The 22020-nt window shown below is 42.5% G+C and overlaps 5 non-coding genes across 5 annotated transcripts; 3 read left to right on the forward strand and 2 right to left on the reverse strand.

The window, feature by feature from the left end:
- Window positions 1-2224: 2224 nt before the first annotated feature.
- Window positions 2225-2314, forward strand: TRNAY-GUA (transfer RNA tyrosine (anticodon GUA)). The gene is given in 2 exon segments: window positions 2225-2261; window positions 2279-2314. It is a non-coding gene; the product is annotated as a tRNA-Tyr (tRNA).
- Window positions 2315-12290: 9976 nt separating this feature from the next.
- TRNAG-UCC (transfer RNA glycine (anticodon UCC)) lies at window positions 12291-12362 on the reverse strand. Its single transcript has one exon. It is a non-coding gene; the product is annotated as a tRNA-Gly (tRNA).
- Window positions 12363-15050: 2688 nt separating this feature from the next.
- Window positions 15051-15122, forward strand: TRNAE-UUC (transfer RNA glutamic acid (anticodon UUC)). Its single transcript has one exon. It is a non-coding gene; the product is annotated as a tRNA-Glu (tRNA).
- A 3048-nt stretch (window positions 15123-18170) lies between these two features.
- On the reverse strand, window positions 18171-18252 carry TRNAS-AGA (transfer RNA serine (anticodon AGA)). Its single transcript has one exon. It is a non-coding gene; the product is annotated as a tRNA-Ser (tRNA).
- A 1777-nt stretch (window positions 18253-20029) lies between these two features.
- TRNAY-GUA (transfer RNA tyrosine (anticodon GUA)) lies at window positions 20030-20119 on the forward strand. Its single transcript is given in 2 exon segments — window positions 20030-20066; window positions 20084-20119. It is a non-coding gene; the product is annotated as a tRNA-Tyr (tRNA).
- The last annotated feature ends 1901 nt before the right edge of the window (window positions 20120-22020 follow it).

Raw genomic sequence — 22020 nt, forward strand, 5'->3', positions numbered from 1 at the left:
ACCTGTGCCATCCCCTTACTTGTGCACCCACACACCTGTGCCATCCCCTTACTTGTGCACCCACACACCTGTGCCATCCCCTTACTTGTGTACCCACACACCTGTGCCCTACCTGACTTGTGCACCCACACACCTGTGCCCTCCCCTGACTCTGCACCCACACACCTGTGCCATCCCCTTACTTGTGCACCCACACACCTGTGCCATCCCCTTACTTGTGCACCCACACACCTGTGCCATCCCCTTACTTGTGCACCCACACACCTGTGCCATCCCCTTACTTGTGTACCCACACACCTGTGCCCTACCTGACTTGTGCACCCACACACCTGTGCCATCCCCTTACTTGTGCACCCACACACCTGTGCAGAGCCGTAACTAGGGTGGTGCGGGCGGTGCCGTCGCCCTGAGCGCAAACCCAAGAGGGCGCAGCAGCTGCCCGCTACCTTCCCCTACCCGCCGGCATAGTAAAAAAAAAAGTCAATAAAGTTAATACAAAAGGGGAAGGAAAAAAAAAAAAAAAAAGAAGTCACCTGATCTCCCGGTGGTTCCCAGCAGTCTCCTCGCTCCCACTGAATGTGACGTCATCACGCCCGACGTCATATTCAGCGAGGAGCACTGCTGGGGCAGAAGCAGCAGGACACAGGACACAGGACACAGGAAAGGTAAGTAAAATTGTATTTATATTATGTGTGTGTGGGTAAGCTATGTATTTTTACTCAGCTTAGGAGGTCACTCAATATTCAAAACCCAGTATTTTTTTGCAAAATGCCTTTTACAACAATCCAGTAATTGTTTTACTAAACAATTGATCTGTAAGCGATCTGGAATGTACCCAAAGTGCTTATTTATTAACTTATCCAGCAAGTTAGTAGGTCAAATGTATTTTAGAAAAAAAACTAAATTAAAAAAAAAATTTGTGTTCTGCAAAATTAAATATCCTTTTTGCTTGTGGGCACTTGTGAGTGCTAAAGGAGGCACACATTTATTTTCTTTACTACCCCCTGACCTATAAGATCTGTTCTGTTACTTGACCTAATATTCCCATCTTGCCTCTTTTTAGTGTACTATATTAAAATAGCAATGTATGTCATAGGGCTTCTCCTTTCTATATAAAAAAAGCTAGGTTAATGGAATCCCACCACTGTGTGTGTGTGTATATATGTGTATGTGTGTATATATATATATATATTCTTTCAGTAAAGTGCTAGCCACACCCACACATTAGGTTGGCCACACCCACTTGTCAAATGCCACTCCCACTTAGATGGGGGGCGCCGGTGCCCTGTCTCGCCCAGGGCACTAAAATGTCTAGTTACGGCACTGCACCTGTGCCATCCCCTTACTTGTGCACCCACACACCTGTGCCCTCACCAGACTTGTGCACCCACACACCTGTGCCCTCCCCTGACTCTGCACCCACATACCTGTGCCCTCCCATGACTCTGCACCCACACACCTGTGTCCTCCCCTGACTCTGCACCCACACACCTGTGCCCTCCCCTGACTCTGCACCCACATACCTGTGCCCTCCCATGACTCTGCACCCACACACCTGTGCCCTCCCATGACTCTGCACCCACACACCTGTGCCCTCCCCTGACTCTGCACCCACATAACTGTGCCCTACCATGACTCTGCACCCACACACCTGTGCCCTCCCCTGACTCTGCACCCACACACACACACATGTTCCCTCCCTGGACGAGCAAAAATCCCCAAATAAGTTACACTTATATTGTGAGTGCTTAGTACACAGAGACTTGATTTCATTGCTATTATGTTTGTTTTATGTTTATTTTTAAATTATTTTATGGTTTATTTAAAATAAATTCATTGAAATGTACTTTTACAGTACAAATGGATTATATTTTTGAAGATACTTTTCCGTTAATGTCATCCCCACATATGTTTTTTATTGTTACATAATCATTTGAAAAATATATTAGAATATTAAAGGTCTGAAAAATAATGTTGTTCCTAAGCATAGTTATCATAGTATTGTCTTATACACACTTGTTTGTACAGTTTTAGAACAGCAGTAATAATATCTATTATCTGGCTTTCCCTCACTTGTTTCATCATACTTGCAATACGTTCTTTAAATTGATTAAAAACATTGTAGATTATTTTAAAATTGAGTTGCGTTGACAAAAATATGGGGATAGTTTACAGTTTGTGACCGTTTTGACCTATGATTTCACAACATTGCTGACAATGTAACCCTTCGATAGCTCAGCTGGTAGAGCGGAGGACTGTAGTGGAAGTCAATGCAGAAATCCTTAGGTCGCTGGTTCAATTCCGGCTCGAAGGAGTGATTTTGTTGAATTCCTAAAATGCTCACATTTTAAAATAGAAAATTTCCTCAAAAATGCAAAATATACAAAACTTATCCCGATTTCCAGTTTTTTAAATGAGAGAAATAATAATTATTGTGCTACATATTAATCATACTGCATGCTGCTGAGCCTCTCTTATGGTGATTACGGTTTACCACACTACATGTAAGAACAGGGCACACACAGCTGATAGAGACACAAGTCCTGATCCTGGTGATACTTTTCATAGGTCAGCTGACTGAGAGAGAGGAGTTTCCCTGTGATCAGCAGGCAGGTAAAGGGTTACCAGGTTATATAGGACATACACAGGGGGCCTGAGTGATTAAGGAAAGCAAAACATAAAAAAGTATGCACCTGGGCAAAACCATGATGCATTGGAGGGGGAGGTAAATTAAATTGTGGAGACAGATTTATAGTTGGGGTAGGACATGTCCCAGATCAACTTTAAATTTCAGTGTAAAAGTAAAGCTATCATGTAATTGTGTGCTACATGAAAAAACAGCCAGAATTTTACTTATGTGCAAAATAATAAACTAATTTGCACTCCTTATATTGTAACATGGTTTGTCCAGGAAAAATTTAGCACTTTTTCTTTTTTTTTTTGCTTATCTCTCCTTAATGACTCAGACCCCTGGTGTCTGTCTGCCCAGCAGGTAGGTGAGAAATCTGTGTCCAGCTATTACTATGGAGAGTTTTGTCAAATGAGGATTTGGGTCATTTTATCAATAGCAAACCACAGAAATTTAGCAGAAAAACTGCTGGGTGTACTGTACTATAACTATTTTTATTTATAAAGGGGGCATGTATATGATTTGAGTTTTTTTACTTAAGGGGACACAGCAATCGGTTTGATTTATTCAGGAGACACTTTTTTTTTAACTTGGTATCGGCCAGATGTACCAAGATAATGGCAATGCTGCTTAGTAATGGCACAAGTTGCATCCCTAGGTAAGACCAGGACCCCCCTGTGGGGCACATCCCCAGCAGTGTGAATGTAATATCACTGGGGAAATGCTTTGATGTGTGGTGGGTTTGATCTCCCTGCCAAACACGCACATTAATAAATTCCCCCCATGGTGTCTGGTTGCATTGCAGGTAGGTGACATATCTGTGTTCAGTTCTTATCACACGTATCCTGCTGTCAGGTCACATAGATTCTAGAGGTTAGGATTTCCGATTTCCCTCCAGGTGGCCCAGGTTCAACTCCCAGCATGGGAGATTTATTTGTACTTGTAGCAGAGCTCTTAGCTTTAGTCATTTAGGACTTTTCACCTGCGCTCACCCTTGACTTGTGCTCCCATACAGCTGTGCTTGTCCCTGTCTTATGCTCCCAAATAGCAGTGCCCATCCCTGACTTGTGCTCCCATACACCTTTTCCCTCCAGGAGGACGCCGACGCGCGTTTCGCTAAGGTCTGCTTTGTCCGCCTTGGACAAAGCAGACCTTAGCAAAATGCGCGTCGGCGTCCTCGCTGTCTGTCTACCTGATATCTCTCATACTGGCAGCTGCTATAATACCCCGATATACCCAGAGTCAGTTCGGTGGTATTCTTTAGGTAGTTAGCAATCCACTCCCCGTATTACCTAGTAATTTATTACCTTAAAGGCTAATAGATCATACCTATGAATTACTAATTTTGGCATTGATTGGCAACACTATAGCCTAATTTAATACTAGGGGAATGTTAGCTAGATGTGGCTATGAGCAATAGGTATATCTGTTAAAACAATCACCACAGCGCTACTATAATTCCTACCAGCATAAGTCCTAATATTAAAAGAGATTATATATACAGATAGCGAGTATTTTTATTTATTTTAACCTATATTTTAACCTTTATTTCAGATGACCTAAAGGCGGGTGAACAATGTAACAAAGTAATGAGAAAGGCAAGTCAGATGTCTGGTTGACATTCAGTACAAGCTGGAAACCTGTGCCCAAGAGGGTGGGCGCAGGTTAAGAGAGACGTACAAGCTGCAGAGAAAAGCAAGAAATATTTATGTAAATTTTGTTAATTAAAATTAGAGATGGGCGGGTCCGGTTCTCCGAGAACCGAACCCACACGAACTTTGGGTATCCGAGTACCGAGCTGAGCAGCTCGGTACTCTCCCGCCCATTCCGAATCCAAATCGAGGCCGAACGTCATTGTGACGTCGTCGGATCTCGGGACTCGGTTCTCGCGATACTTCAACTTTATAAATACACGCCTCCACAGCAATCCATCGCCATTTGACAGAGGGAGAGAGCAGGGTGTAGTCATAGGCTAATTAGAGCAGGGACAGAGAATACAATATTGTTCTTGCAATTGCTCTAACCAAAATCGCTAGTGCAGAGAGGAGGATAGAGGTTTATTATTTTTTCTTCATATTTGGCACTCCCCAGCGCTTTTGGGGTGTCCCCCATAATTGTGCATTAATATTTCTGGCTGTCAAAAGTCATATCTGTCAGCAGTATCTACTAAATAATTTGTAGCACTCCTCAGTGCTTTTGGGGTGTCCTCCCTAATTGTGCATTAATATTTCTGGCTGTCAAAAGTCATATCTGTCAGCAGTATCTACTAAATAATTTTTAGCACTCCTCAGTGTTTTTGGGGTGTCCTCCCTAATTGTGCATTAATATTTCTGGCTGTCAAAAGTCATATCTGTCAGCAGTATCTACTAAATAATTTTTAGCACTCCTCAGTGTTTTTGGGGTGTCCTCCCTAATTGTGCATTAATATTTCTGGCTGTCAAAAGTCATATCTGTCAGCAGTATCTACTAAATAATTTGTAGCACTCCTCAGTGCTTTTGGGGTGTCCTCCCTAATTGTGCATTAATATTTCTGGCTGTCAAAAGTCATATCTGTCAGCAGTATCTACTAAATAATTTTTAGCACTCCTCAGTGTTTTTGGGGTGTCCTCCCTAATTGTGCATTAATATTTCTGGCTGTCAAAAGTCATATCTGTCAGCAGTATCTACTAAATAATTTTTAGCACTCCTCAGTGTTTTTGGGGTGTCCTCCCTAATTGTGCATTAATATTTCTGGCTGTCAAAAGTCATATCTGTCAGCAGTATCTACTAAATAATTTTTAGCACTCCTCAGTGCTTTTGGGGTGTCCTCCCTAATTGTGCATTAATATTTCTGGCTGTCAAAAGTCATATCTGTCAGCAGTATCTACTAAATAATTTTTAGCACTCCTCAGTGCTTTTGGGGTGTCCTCCCTAATTGTGCATTAATATTTCTGGCTGTCAAAAGTCATAACTGTCAGCAGAATCTACTAAATAATTTTTAGCACTCCTCAGTGTTTTTGGGGTGTCCTCCCTAATTGTGCATTAATATTTCTGGCTGTCAAAAGTCATATCTGTCAGCAGTATCTACTAAATAATTTTTAGCACTCCTCAGTGTTTTTGGGGTGTCCTCCCTAATTGTGCATTAATATTTCTGGCTGTCAAAAGTCATTTCTGTCAGCAGTATCTACTAAATAATTTTTAGCACTCCTCAGTGTTTTTGGGGTGTCCTCCCTAATTGTGCATTAATATTTCTGGCTGTCAAAAGTCATAACTGTCAGCAGAATCTACTAAATAATTTTTAGCACTCCTCAGTGTTTTTGGGGTGTCCTCCCTAATTGTGCATTAATATTTCTGGCTGTCAAAAGTCATATCTGTCAGCAGTATCTACTAAATAATTTTTAGCACTCCTCAGTGCTTTTGGGGTGTCCTCCCTAATTGTGCATTAATATTTCTGGCTGTCAAAAGTCATATCTGTCAGCAGTATCTACTAAATAATTTTTAGCACTCCTCAGTGCTTTTGGGGTGTCCTCCCTAATTGTGCATTAATATTTCTGGCTGTCAAAAGTCATTTCTGTCAGCAGTATCTACTAAATAATTTTTAGTACTCCTCAGTGTTTTTGGGTGTCCTCCCTAATTGTGCATTAATATTTCTGGCTGTCAAAAGTCATATCTGTCAGCAGTATCTACTAAATAATTTTTAGCACTCCTCAGTGTTTTTGGGGTGTCCTCCCTAATTGTGCATTAATATTTCTGGCTGTCAAAAGTCATATCTGTCAGCAGTATCTACTAAATAATTTTTAGCACTCCCCAGTGGTTTGCGCTCAGAATGGATTCAAAGCAGTCCACATATGATCTAAATGAGCAACCAGGTTCTGTCACCAGTCCTGATGTTAGTGTTCCCAGTATGTCATCTGGCCAAGGCGATGTCAAACAACAGAGTGTTTTCAAATTAGTGCAAAAAACAAAAACCAAAAAAAAATTTACTGTATTGAAGCGAAAAAGAAGTGTAACTGAGCAAAAGTTAAGTGACGATAAAAAAAAAATTGCAAGCATGCTATTCTACACACGCAGTGGCAAAGAGAGAATGAGGCCTTCACCTTTGGCTATTAGTGGCAGATCCCAAAAAGTTACCCAGCCTACAATTGGTGCACAACTACTGTTACGCGTCAAAGCCGAGCTGCAAGATAACAGTGAGGCATTACAGGAGAATATTTGCTCTGATTCACAAATGACAACAATCCCTGTGGAGAGTCCATCCAACAGTGGGATGTCTAATCGTGAGCATTCTGCTGATGTGTGCCTTAATAGCCCGAGTGTAGCCGGTGATACCCAAATTGAGGATGCCACTTTGGAATTAGAAGAGGATGAGGGGGAGATTTGTGTAGGCGACGAGGGCGCTAATGAGGATGTTGATGAGGTTGTTTGTGTAAGTCCTGCACCAGTGGCAGCAGTTCTGGCACGTGACAAGAAAAAGGCCATTGTCATGCCTGGGCATAAAACAAAAAAATCCACTTCTTATGTGTGGAATTATTTCTACCCAAATCCAGACAACAATTGTATAGCCATTTGTAGTGTATGTGAAGCCACAGTCAGTTGAGGGAGGGACCTTAACCATCTTGGAACCTCGTCTATGTTACGCCATTTAACGAGAGTTCATGGCAAAGTGTTGGGAAAAGCTGAAAGTTGTTCCCAAAAGAATACAAGCACTCCCTCATCAGCTAAGACCCTCCGCTCACCGACATACCGACGGCTACAAAATACACCCACCACACCATCCTCATCAATATCCTCAGTAGCGCTCGGAGTTAGCCCGGCATCCCACTTAAGGCTGGATGACTCCGGCACTATTATTGATTCCTCTGAAGAAAGCGTTAGTCCTGCTGCTGCTGTTGCTGCTGCTGGGGGTGAATCGTCATCCCAGAGGCAGGTGAATAAAATGAGCAGTCCTACATTTCAGCAATTAACTGTGAAACAATCATTTGCGAGGGGAAGCAAATATGACAGCAGTCACCCAGTCGCCAAGCGAATCACAGACGCCATGGCTGCAATGTTAGTGTTAGATCTGCGTCCAATCTCCACAATAAACGCAGCTGGTTTTTCACAGTTAATTGAGGTTTTGTGTCCGCGTTACAGAATTCCATCGCGACACCATTTCTCCCGTAAAGCTATTCCACAACTATACCAAAGAGTGTGTAAAAATGTAGAGATTGCGCTGAAAAATGCCATTCTGCCCACTGTTCACTTAACCACAGATATGTGGACAAGTGGAAGTGGACAAACCAAAGACTATATGACTATGACACTTATCAAGTCCTTGTATCCTGGATCCAATTCTTTATCTGCAGTGTAGGGAACGTTCCTGTAGCATAGAATCCTTTCCTGTAGCTTAGTGTAGGTTTTCTGTAGTATAATGTATTTTCTATAGTGCAGTGTATTCCTATATAATATCTTTTCTGTAATGTAGTATAATATGTATATTTTCTGCAGTGTAGTGTGTCCTATATCTTTTCTGTATGTAGTCTGTCCCTAGTGTAGTGTAGTGCAGTCTAGTATAGTCTAATACTCATTGTCCAGGGGGCAGGCAGCAAGAGAGGGAGGGGGAGTCTGGGTCTGGACTATAAAAGCCAGACCTGGAAACTCCCAGCCTCCCCAGCAGCAACGTGTGTGTGGTGATTCACCACACACACGTGTGTGTCCAGGGGTGATGATGTCATTACCCCTGGTGGTTCTCCTCACTGTGTATGTGCTGACTTGAGTTGGCACACACAGTGGGGGTTCTACTATGCAACTGCACATGCGCACCCGTACCCTACACGTGCATCGCGCACACGTACCCTATACATGCGCGTGCTTATACACACTGGCTCCTCTTCACATCGGCCTATCACAAAAGGGAGGCGGGAAGTCTCCTGGACATTCCAGCAGAGTAGGTAACTATGGCCTAGGGACTGAAGTCATGATGGCAACAGATACATTTAGATAGTTAGGGACTGCTGTAAAGCAGGTGACAATACTGTAACATTTTCAGCAGTATTACCAGTACACAGAGGTGAGGACAGAACACACTGCATCAGAAACTTCAATGTGTGGCTAAAGAAGTGTTGTTATGTGGAGAGACTTGGATTAATAGACCACAATCGTGTCAATTGGGCGTCGAGTTCTTGGGAGGTCATGACCTATCGACCTATGGATGTGGACTAAGGAGAATGTGGCACAGGGGGGTAGATGAGAGGGACTAGGGAGAAGATGGCACAACTTTAGGCACCTTTGTCTCGATGGATACATTTTGGATGGTATCTTATGCCCCCTAGTGCTCGTGGCATGGATTGGTAGTTCTTAGGGGAGTACGGGGCAGCCTAGAGTTTCAAAACATCCCAATTCCATAACCACTTACACCTTCTTCTCTGCCACTCATTGGGGCTGTAACTTCTTAGTACATCCAGTTAGATCTCTGGGTCATTTTGTAGAATCATCTTAGGAATTTATTTTTTGAGTTAACAATTTGTGACTTTTGTTTGACCTATGATGTCACAGCAGCATCAGTACTATAGCCCTTTGATAGCTCAGCTGGTAGAGTAGAGGACTGTAGAAGTAGTAGTAGTTGATACAGAAATCCTTAGGTTGCTGGTTCAATTCTGGCTTGAAGCAGTTATTTTTTTGTTTTGTATAATCTCTACATTTCTCACTGTTTAAAATAGTAAATTACCTCAAAATACAAAATATACATTTCTCATCCTGATTTCAACTTATTAATGGAGAATTAGTCATTTTTCTGCTACATGTTAATCATACCGCTGAGACTCTATTAGGGTAATTACGGTTTCCCACACTATCATCTTCATCATCATTTATTTATATAGCGCCACTAATTCCGCAGCGATGTACAGAGAACTCATTCACATCATTACACTGAAATTTAAAGTTGGTCTACGACATGCCCTACACCAACTATAAATCTGTCCCCACATTTTAAATTTACCTCCCCCTCCAATGCAACATGGTTCTGCCCAGGTGCAAATATTACTCCTTTTATATGCTTTGCTCTCCTTAATGACTCAGACCCAAAAAGTATGCACCTGGGCAAAACTATGTTGCATTGGAGGGGGGGGGGGGGGAATTTAAATTGTGGAGACAGATTTATAGTTGGGGTAGGACATGTCCCAGATCAACTTTAAATATCAGTGTAAAAGTAAAGCTATCATGTAATTGTGTGCTACATGAAAAAACAGCCAGAATTTTACTTATGTGCGAAATAATAAACTAATTTGCACCCCTTGTATTGTAACATGGTTTGTCCAGGAGAATACTAGTTCCTTTTTTTTTGCTTATCTCTTCTTAATGACTCAGACCCCATGGTGTCTGTCTGCACAGCAGGAAGGTGAGAGATCTGTGTTCAGCTATTACTATGGAGGGGGTGGGTTTTGTCAAGTGAGGTTTTGGGTCATTTTATCAATAGCAAACCACTGAAACTTAGCAGAAAAACTGCTGGGTGTACTATTACTATTTTAATTTATGTACATGATTTGTTTTTTTTTTACTCAAGGGGACACAGCAAACAGATTGATTTATTCAGGAGACACATTTTTTTTTTTACTTGGAATTGGCCAGATGTACCAAGATAATGACACTGTGCTTAGTAATGGCACAAGTTGCATCCCTAGGTAAGACCAGGACCCCCCCTGTGGGGCACATCCCCAGCAGTAAACATGTTAATATCGCTGGTGAAATGCTTTGATGTGCGGTGGGTTTGATCTCCCTGCCAAACCCACACATTGATAAATTCCCCCCATGGTGTCTGGTTGCATTGCAGGTAGATGACATATCTGTGTTCAGTTCTTATCACACGTATCCTGCTGTCAGGTCACATAAGGTCTAGCAGTTAGGATTCCTGATTTTCCCCCAGGTGGCCCAGGATCAACTCCCGGTATGGGAAATTGAGGATTTATTTGTACTTGTAGCAGAGCTCTTAGCTTTAGTCAATTATGACTTTACACCTGTGCCCACACCTGAATTGTGCTCTCATACACCTGTGCCTGTCCCTGACTTGTGCTCTCATACACCTGTGCCTGTCCCGGACTTGTGCTCTCATACACCTGTGCCTGTCCCCGACTTGTGCTCTCATACACCTGTGCCTGTCCCTGACTTGTGCTCTCATACACCTGTGCCTGTCCCTGACTTGTGCTCTCATACACCTGTGCCTGTCCCTGACTTGTGCTCTCATACACCTGTGCCTGTCCCTGACTTGTGCTCTCATACACCTGTGCCTGTCCCTGACTTGTGCTCTCATACACCTGTGCCTGTCCCTGACTTGTGCTCCCATACACTTGTGCCTGTCCCTGACTTGTGCTCCCATACACTTGTGCCTGTCCCTGACTTGTGCTCCTATACAGCTGTGCCTGTCTGTGACTTGTGCTCTCATACACCTGTGCCTGTCCCTGACTTGTGCTCTCATACACCTGTGCCTGTCCCTGACTTGTGCTCCCATACACTTGTGCCTGTCCCTGACTTGTGCTCCCATACACTTGTGCCTGTCCCTGACTTGTGCTCTTATACAGCTGTGCCTGTCCCTGACTTGTGCTCCCATACACTTGTGCCTGTCCCTGACTTGTGCTCCCATACACTTGTGCCTGTCCCTGACTTGTGCTCCCATACACTTGTGCCTGTCCCTGACTTGTGCTCTTATACAGCTGTGCCTGTCCGTGACTTGTGCTCCTATACAGCTGTGCCTGTCCCTGACTTGTGCTCTCATACCCCTGTGCCCACCCCTGACTTGTGCTCCCATATAGCAGTGGCCACCTGGACTTGTGCTCCCATACACCTGTGCCTGTCCCTGACTTGTGCTCTCATACACCTGTGCCTGTCCCTGACTTGTGCTCTCATACACCTGTGCCTGTCCCTGACTTGTGCTCCCATACACTTGTGCCTGTCCCTGACTTGTGCTCCCATATAGCAGTGGCCACCTGGACTTGTGCTCCCATACACTTTTTTCCTCCCGGGACTTGCAAGAATCCCTAAATAAGTTTCGCTTAAAATGTGATTGCTCGGCACACACAGACTTTTTGGCCTTGTAATTATGTTTGTTTTATGTTTACATTTACATCTTTTTTACAGTTTATGTAAATTTAATTCATTACAATGTAGTTGAACAGAATAAATGAATTATTATTAGGATACTATGCTGTTAATGTCATCTCTACATATGTTGGGGGGTTGTCTATTATTTCAGATGACCTAAAGGTGGGTAAGCAATGTAACAAAGTAATGAGAAAGGCAAGTCAGATGCCTGGTTGACATTCAGTACAAGCTGGAAGCCTGTGCCCAAGAGGGTGGGCGCTGGTTAAGAGAGACGGAAAAGGTGCAGAGAAAAGCAAGATATATTTATGTAAATTTCATTCATTAAAATGTAGTTTTACAGAACATATGGATTATATTTTTGAAGACACTTTTCCATTAATATCTCTAAGTATGTATTCATTGTTAATTATTTTAGAAACATTTTAGACTTTTAAAGGGCTGTTAAATAACGATGCTCCTAAGCACGATTATCCAAATATTGTCTTAAACACACTTACTTGTACAGTTCTAGCAGCAGTAATAATAATACATATGATCTGACTTTACTTCACTTGTTTCATGATACCTGACTCCAATGTTTCTTGTATAGATTAATTAAAAACATTGTTGTGTTGGCCGGGAATCGAACCCGGGTCAACTGCTTGGAAGGCAGCTATGCTCACCACTATACCACCAACGCTGTACATTTCTCAGTGAACAAAGCTCCTCTTTTCTGTACTACCTCATACACAGACTTCTCCCTTTCACTGGATCCAACCTTCAAACTATCTCATCAGTATAATATAACAACATGGGAATATCTCACTCCAATTATTGACCATGTTTATGATTTTACTTAATTTTGATAATGAATTGCCAAGGTAATAATAGTATTAATATAGTATTAGCAACAAAATAGAATAGAGCAAAATAAAGTAATAAATAATGAAAATAAAGTGATTAATGTGATTCAGAATGTTCGGCATGCAGGAATCTGTCCAAACTTGTTTCACCAGAGTTCTTTTCTTTTTTTTTCAAGAAACTTTCTGCCTTTGAGGACAACTCCTGAAATCCTTTCTTATCTTATTCTAATATTATCAATAATTCTCCATTTACAATGTTATTACTATTAATATATGCTTTGCTGTTATCTGTCTCAGTGAAGAAATAAAGTATACAAAAGGGATTCCTTCATAATGTCCAGTCACTATATTACAGGTGATAAATAAGGTTCAAGCTTGCCCCATTGAGGGTGTACCAGTGTGGGTAGCCGTAGGAGGCAGTAGGGTAAGCTCTAATAAAGAGGTGAGTGTACACAGAGCATATAAAGATTTGAAGCCTTGGGTTGAATAAGATTATCTGTTGTAGGGAATACAATAGGTGGTTACAGTCATAGACACAGGAGTGAGAGGTGTTTATCAGGGACAAGGCACAGGTCAGAGGTAGCTCTAAGAGTGTGAGAGGAAGTGTATCTTGAGATGAGATTTGATATATATACATACTGGTAGGTTAATTGGCTGCTGTCAAATTGACCCTAGTCTGTTTGTGTGTGTGTGTTAGTGAATTTAGACTGTAAGCTCCAATGGGGCAGGGACTGATGTGAGTGAGTTCTCTGTACAGCGCTGTGGAATTAGTGGCACTACATAAATAAATGGTGATGATATATATGAAGGGGTGTTTTATTGAATGCTTTGAAGGTAAGGGGGAGTAATTTGAATTAGATTCTGGAGGATACAGTAAGACTGTTTTGGAATTTGCAAAATGGTGCAGCAGATGTTGAGTAGCAAAGGAAGTTGATCAATCTTGTTGTGTCATTTAGGGTGGTTTGAAGAGGGGAATGGTAGGTTGGAGGAGTTTACAATAGCCATGGCGGAAGATGAGAAGAGAATGGAACAAAGTTTTAGTACCATCGGAACATATTCTAGCAATGTTTTGAAGATGGAGACGACAGGACTGGATGACAGACTTGATGTGAATATCACAGCCTTCCGCTACAGTATCCTCTGGGTCTATGATCATGGTCCCTTCTAATTTCCTATGCGTTTAATGCCATAAATACTGCTGCCTTGCTAGGACATATGATTCCCTGATATTCTCCAAACAATTACAAACATTGACAAATAGAAAGAGGTACTATTAGTATCAAAAGGAAATATAAATCCACATGGTTTCTGTGGGTCTTGATCCTGAGTCTGGCTGTTTGGGAAAGCATGGTGTTTTATGGAGACATATAACACCAGTTTTAGAGAACTTTTTACATTACATATTTGCCTGAAACAGGATGAAGTCAGCTTATGCCCTTACTCTCTGCAGCCAAACCCTGACTTCAGGGGCTATATAAGTCTATAAGTCCATTGCACAAACCGTCACAATATTATACCTATATCTTACTTTTCTTTCTCTCTGACAACCCGTATAACTGTGTACCAACTCCTGGCATTATATTATGACTCTTACGCTCATGCAATGTGGTTTCAACTATGGAAGATTCAAGAATTATACCAAGGCAGCAGGCTTTGGGCCTCATGAAAAGGACTTTATGCCAATGAAAGCAATTCATGTCTGAGCACAAATGACACAACTCTCCACCACCTGAGAGGGGGAAGGGGGAGGAAGGATAGGACTAACGTAGTCCATGTACAGTGAGGATGTTCCAACACAGATCATCATCATCATCATCATTTATTTATATAGCGCCACTAATTCCGCAGCGCTGTACAGATCCGGCTGATTCAGGTCCCGTGTGTGCCGTATGTCAACGTTGGACCTCTTCCTTAACAATATTCAGTGTGTGTAAATTTTTTCGACAGTCTAGGTCAGGGGTCGGCAACCCCCTGAGTCCTGGCACGCCGTCCGCTGTCTAAATGACAGCCGGAAAAGAGCTGAACTGCTGCGCTTGTATATACAAAATATACATTAGTGATCCTGATTTCAACTTTTTATTGTAATTTTTCTGCTACATGTTAATCATGCTGCATGCTGCTGAGCCTCTATTAGGGTGATTACGGTTTACTACACTACATGTAAGAACAGGGCACAGACACAAGTCCTGATTCTGGCGACACTTTCCATAGCTCAGCTCACTGAGAGAGATGAGATTCCCTGTGATCAGTAGGCAGGTTATATAGGACATACACATGGGGCTAGATTTACTAGGCTGCGTTTTTGAAAAAGTGGGGATGTTGCCTATAGCAACCAATCAGATTCTAGCTTTCATTTATTTAGTACTTTCTACAAAATAACAGCTAGAATCTGATTGGTTGCTATAGGCAACATCCCCACTTTTTCAAAAACGCAGCTTAGTAAATCTAGCCCATGGTGTCTTCCTGCACGGCAAGTAGGTGAGATATCTGTAGGCAGCTACTACTTCAGTGACAATCTCATCAGATCCCATATGGTCTAGCGGTTAGGATTCCTGGTTTTCACCCAGGCGGCCCGGGTTCGACTCCCGGTATGGGAATTTGATTTTTTTTTTAAATCTGTTTATTTTCGTCAACAACAGGAACATAAAGGGAAAACCAAATGGCATTAGATATTTGACTTCTAAATAAATATGACATTATTGCATAACATTTTTATAGCTAGAAAATAGAGTTTATACATGTGCTACTAAATATATTCGTAGAGCATGTTCCAAAATAACTTATTACAATAGTGAAATACAGTAAACTGGCGTCTGACAGGTAATGCCTGGATCTGAATCTAATCCTGAAATCCAAGCTGGTAAAAGTACAATGTTGTTGGATTTTTCTGTATAAATCTAGGAAAGGGGAAGGGACCAGGGAAGGGAAAGGGGGTGATAAGGAAGACAAGATATATGTCCATCTAGTGCGGGGTAATCTGCACAGCTACCGTCCCAGAGGGTAAAAGAGACAATATTTTGGGAGAAAGGAGAAAAATACTTAACTGTCAAGAAGTGAGGAAGTGCTAGAGAGAGAAGGGTCTGCAGAAGGAGGGGGTGGTCCACAGTGTCAAAGGCCGCAGAGAGGTCCAAGAGAATGAGAAGGGAGAAGTCGCCCCTGGATTTGGCCGAGAGGAAGTCATTAGTGACTTTGGCTAGGGCGGTTTCAGTTGAGTGGAGGGGGCGTAAACCAGATTGGAGGAGATCAAGTAGGGAGTTAGTGGAGAGGCGGTTGCAGACAATCCGCTCAAGTAGTTTGGAGGCGAAGGGGAGAAATGATATGGGGTGGTAGTTAGCTAGAGAGGTGGGGTCAACGTTAGGTTTCTTAAGAATGGGGGGATAAGGGCATGTTTGATGGAAGAGGGGACAATGCCAGTAGAGAGAGACAGATTGAAGAGGTGTCCAAGGTGGGCGCAGGCAGAGGGAAAAAGGGAGCGAAGGAGGTGAGAGGGGATGGGATCCAGTTGGCAGGTGGAAGGAGGAGAAAAGAGAATGAGGGAGTGGACTTCATCACCCGATGTGGGGCGAAAGGAGCGCCAGAGTGCTCCTTCTGCCCTCACATTTGTGACCTATACAGTGACAAATAATGTCACTGTATAGGTCATTGGTACGGCCTTATCTACAATTCTGTGATCAATTCTGGAGGCTGTTTCTCCAGAATGATATTGTCATGACTATATTTTGCGTACCTGCGTATCATTGGCACTACTCAAGAGAAGTTGCGGAATCTAACGTGCCCCTGGTGTTCACCAGGGACCCCCACAAGGAGTTATGGAATCCACCGAAGGAGACACGCAGCTCGCGGTCCTTCCACGAGTCAGATAGCGAAGCACGAGAGAAGATTTGTGAGACAAGCCGGGTCTGTAATTGTGCTGGCAGTGAAGGTACACAAGGAGTATCCGGAACGATGGTGAGACAAGCCGGGTCTGTAACGTTCTGCAAGTGTGGTACAATTGGGAGATCCAAAAGGGGTAGTCAAAACGGTCTGGGTCACAAGGGTCACAGGCAGGCAGGAAGATATCACAAACCGGCAAATACTAGAACACTGGGAATGCTGGAGGCAGCTAGAGACCTGGTACAGGTGAGGGGCCAGGAAATGCTTTAAATAGTTTGGTGGACCAATGGGGCAGAGCACATTTGCGCTGTCATAATTAGCGCCAGAGAGGTACAAGCGTCCCATTGCATAGCAATGGGACGCGTGTGCATGCTGTAGCCTGGTTCAGAGGAAATGTGGGGAAAAAGTAATCACAGATAGGGTAGTTGATAATTGGAATAGCCTCCATCAGATGTGGTAGAGGCTAATACTGTAGAGCAATTTAAACATGCTTGGGATAGACATAAGGATCCTTACAAACAACTAAGGTTCAAATAGGGTTTGAGTAAACTGCAAGTTAAGAAAATGGGCAGACTAGATCGGCCTAGAGGTTCCTATCTGCTGTCAAATTCTATGTTTCTATGTCACATCAAGAAGATTCATATAATTCCCAACAGTTCTGCAAAAAAATCAGGATAAAACTTATCTGTCATTATTATCAATGTTTATTAATAGGGTAACACAGGTTCCGCAGATCTGCACAATTGTCAAACTGATATGACATACATGGACACAATAAATGTAACACGTACACGGACACAATAAATGTAACACGTACACGGACACAATAAATGTAACACGTACACGGACACAATAAACGTAACACGTACACGGACACAATAAATGTAACACGTACACGGACACAATAAATGTAACACGTACATGGACACAATAAACGTAACACGTACACGGACACAATAAATGTAACACGTACACGGACACAATAAATGTAACACGTACATGGACACAATAAACGTAACACGTACACGGACACAATAAATGTAACACGTACTCGGACACAATAAACGTAACACGTACACGGACACAATAAACGTAACACGTACACAATAAACGTAACACGGACACAATAAACGTAACACGGACACAATAAACGTAACACGGACACGGATGCTATGAGATAACAGTTACAGTTATTAGAATTAATAAGCAGCAAATTCTATCCACATTAGTAAACAAACAGCAAAACATTCACCTTAATACAGGACATCAGGGATGTTCGAGGTAGAGAGGACGCTGCTCATGTGACTTATAGTCTAGAGGGAAAAATACTTGAACAACCGCACTGATTACCATTATGATTTGGCCGCGCTCCTATCTGATAAGCAACACATTTTTATAGTGAAAATTTAGGATTTTTCTGAAAAAACCCCCAGAACTGTCGGAGTTATAGATTCCTTCTCTGAATGGATTTTCCTGGAGAGTTCACAGATCTGTAATAGGGACAGAATGAATATTGTGAATAAAACTACACCACACCATACTTGTCTACTTTTGTGAAGAGCGAGTCCAGGGAGCGGGTCGACGTCACACATCACATCATTTTGGCCCTGTACATTCTAGGAGTGGGCAAGTATGCTTGTGTGTCTTGTCCTTCTCTGTCTGCCTTCCTGAGTCATCATAGGGATCATCTGTTGTACACTACTGCCACCTAGTGGCTAAATATACACTCTGTTACAGATGATTGGTCATAGGGAAAAAAAAGAAAATGAAACCGTAGTCGGCAGGATTTGAACCTGCGCGGGGAGACCCCAATGGATTTCTAGTCCATCGCCTTAACCACTCGGCCACGACTACAACCTGTCTCACATCTGTCTTATACGTGGTATTATCCATGGACTCAGGGATATCACAGATCACCATCTCTGTACATTAGGCGACATTTCTAAAATAATCTTTCTGATGACTGTAAGATTCAAAAGTCTGATCTGTAAATATAAAGTGCTAAATTATGACAAGATTATTACCTAACAAATTTAATTAACAAACTTCCATTAATCTGGGTTTTTCAACTTAAGTGTAATTTGATTTATGTGTTTACATATGTTTATATTTGTAATATTTACTATTCTTGTACTTTTGGACTCCCTCATAATTGTGTCAGTGACACAAGACTGGCGGAGAGCAGACGTGGCAGCAAACTGTAAGGACAAAGGAGAAAATTATAGACCTATGAGCCTGGCGTGAAATGATATAACGGGATTCTGAGGGATGTGATAATGAAGTAACATGTAGAACATAATTAGGTAACACAGGGGCAGCCTGGAGTCATGAGGGACAGATGAACTAAGATCTGGTAGACGGAGAGCAGGAAATGGGTAATTATATACAGAACATCTTCACACCGGGCTAAACCTATCAGTAGTGTACATCAGTAGTGGGTGCTGCACTGTGTGTCTATAGATACTGATGGCTCTATGTAATGTAGGGTTATTAGGACAGAGTAAGACAGTAGCTTGCCCTCCCCTGACTCTGCACCCACACACCTGTGCCCTCACCTGACTCTGCACCCACATACCTGTGCCCTCCCCTGACTCTGCACCCACACACCTGTGCCATCCCCTTGTGCACCCACACACCTGTGCCATCCCCTTACTTGTGCACCCACACACCTGTGCCCTACCTGACTTGTGCACCCACACACCTGTGCCCTCCCCTGACTCTGCACCCACACACCTGTGCCATCCCCTTACTTGTGCACCCACACACCTGTGCCATCCCCTTACTTGTGCACCCACACACCTGTGCCATCCCCTTACTTGTGCACCCACACACCTGTGCCCTCACCAGACTTCTGCACCCACACACCTGTGCCCTCCCCTGACTCTGCACCCACATACCTGTGCCCTCCCATGACTCTGCACCCACACACCTGTGCCCTCCCCTGACTCTGCACCCACACACCTGTGCCCTCACCAGACTTGTGCACCCACATAACTGTGCCCTACCATGACTCTGCACCCACACACCTGTGCCCTCCCCTGACCCTGCACCCACACACCTGTGCCCTCCCCTGACTCTGCACCCACACACACACACATGTTCCCTCCCTGGACGAGCAAAAATCCCCAAATAAGTTACACTTATATTGTGAGTGCTTAGTACACAGAGACTTGATTTCATTGCTATTATGTTTGTTTTATGTTTATTTTTACATTATTTTATGGTTTATTTAAAATAAATTCATTGAAATGTACTTTTACAGTACAAATGGATTATATTTTTGAAGATACTTTTCCGTTAATGTCATCCCCACATATGTTTTTTATTGTTACATAATCATTTGAAAAATATATTAGAATATTAAAGGTCTGAAAAATAATGTTGTTCCTAAGCATAGTTATCATAGTATTGTCTTATACACACTTGTTTGTACAGTTTTAGAACAGCAGTAATAATATCTATTATCTGGCTTTCCCTCACTTGTTTCATCATACTTGCAATACGTTCTTTAAATTGATTAAAAACATTGTAGGTTATTTTAAAATTGAGTTGCGTTGGCAAAAATATGGGGATAGTTTACAGTTTGTGACCGTTTCGACCTATGATTTCACAACGTTGCTGAGAATATAACCCTTCGATAGCTCAGCTGGTAGAGCGGAGGACTGTAGTGGAAGTTGATACAGATATCCTTAGGTCGCTGGTTCAATTCCGGCTCGAAGGAGTTATTTTTTTGATTTTGTTGAATTCCTAAAATGCTCACATTTTAAAATAGAAAATTTCCTCAAAAATGCAAAATATACAAAACTTATCCCGATTTCCAGTTTTTTAAATGAGAGAAATAATAATTATTGTGCTACATATTAATCATACTGCATGCTGCTGAGCCTCTCTTATGGTGATTACGGTTTACCACACTACATGTAAGAACAGGGCACACACAGCTGATAGAGACACAAGTCTTGATCCTGGTGATACTTTTCATAGCTCAGCTCACTGAGAGAGAGGAGATTCCCAGTGATCAGCAGGCAGGTAAAGGGTTACCAGGTTATATAGGACATACACAGGGGGCCTGAGTGATTAAGGAAAGCAAAACATAAAAAAGTATGCACCTGGGCAAAACCATGATGCATTGGAGGGGGAGGTAAATTAAATTGTGGAGACAGATTTATAGTTGGGGTAGAACATGTCCAAGATCAACTTTAAATTTCAGTGTAAAAGTAAAGCTATCATGTAATTGTGTGCTACATGAAAAAACAGCCAGAATTTTACTTATGTGCAAAATAATAAACTAATTTGCACCCCTTGTATTGTAACATGGTTTGTCCAGGAAAAATTTAGCACTTTTTTTTTTTTTTTTGCTTATCTCTCCTTAATGACTCAGACCCCTGGTGTCTGTCTGCACAGCAGGTAGGTGAGAGATCTGTGTCCAGCTATTACTATGGAGGGGGTGGGTTTTGTCAAGTGAGGTTTTGGGTCATTTTATCAATAGCAAACCACAGAAATTTAGAAGAAAAACTGCTGGGTGTACTGTACTATTTTTATTTATAAAGGGGGCATGATTTGAGTTTTTTTTTACTTAAGGGGACACAGCAATCAGTTTGATTTATTCAGGAGACACTTTTTTTTTAACTTGGTATCGGCCAGATGTACCATGATAATGGCAATGCTGCTTAGTAATGGCACAAGTTGTATCCCTAGGTAAGATCAGGACCCCCTGTGGGGCACATCCCCAGCAGTGTGAATGTAATCTCACTGGGGAAATGCTTTGATGTGCGGTGGGCTTGATCTCCCTGACAAACCCGCACATTGATAAATTCCCCCCATGGTGTCTGGTTGCATTGCAGGTAGGTGACATATCTGTGTTCAGTTCTTATCACACGTATCCTGCTGTCAGGTCCAGGGCCGCCATCAGGGGGGTACAGGGGGTACCGGCGTATGGGGCCCGGGCTCACTAGGGGGCCCGCTCTCCTCTAATCCCGGCGTCCCCACTGCTGCATTGATCCTGGCGGTCACTGACAGGCAGCTTTCAAACACAATCGCAGGGGAATGATCGTTCCACCCCTGCGATCATGTGATCCGCCCCCCTCTCCCTGTCAGCTGACCTCACACTGAAGTTCCTGCGGATGATATAGGGAGAAGCAACAGAGAGGCTGCAGCCTGCAGGAGTCATGTAGGGAAGTATTTTTTATTTTAAAACAGATAGAGGTACTTAATGGAGGGATAAAGACAGCTAGGAGTTACACACAGAGAGAACTGGATTAAGGGCTGAGCACACAAAGGAAGATTTATTGTTCATATGCAAACCCAGGACAGACTAAGACACCACTTCCATCTGTTAGTGAGGTTTTTTCTGGGTTCCTGTATGTACACCACTGCCTGATACATGTGTCATTATTAATCAGAAGTGTAGTTATCCAGAGGGTCAGGTGTGAGAGTAGTTTATAAGTGATTCATACTGTATACTGAATTAACACAATTAGAGTAAGGTACATTACTGTGATCAGCCACCTATAGCAGTTAGGAATTGCATGATAATATCTGAATTTAGTAGTAATTATGTTATTAGAGTTATTTGCCTGTTACTGTGATTTACATTGTATGCTCCTACTCCAATCTGCAACT

This window comes from Mixophyes fleayi, chromosome 3 (assembly GCF_038048845.1).
Source record: "Mixophyes fleayi isolate aMixFle1 chromosome 3, aMixFle1.hap1, whole genome shotgun sequence".
Classification (NCBI taxonomy): Eukaryota; Metazoa; Chordata; class Amphibia; order Anura; family Limnodynastidae; genus Mixophyes; species Mixophyes fleayi.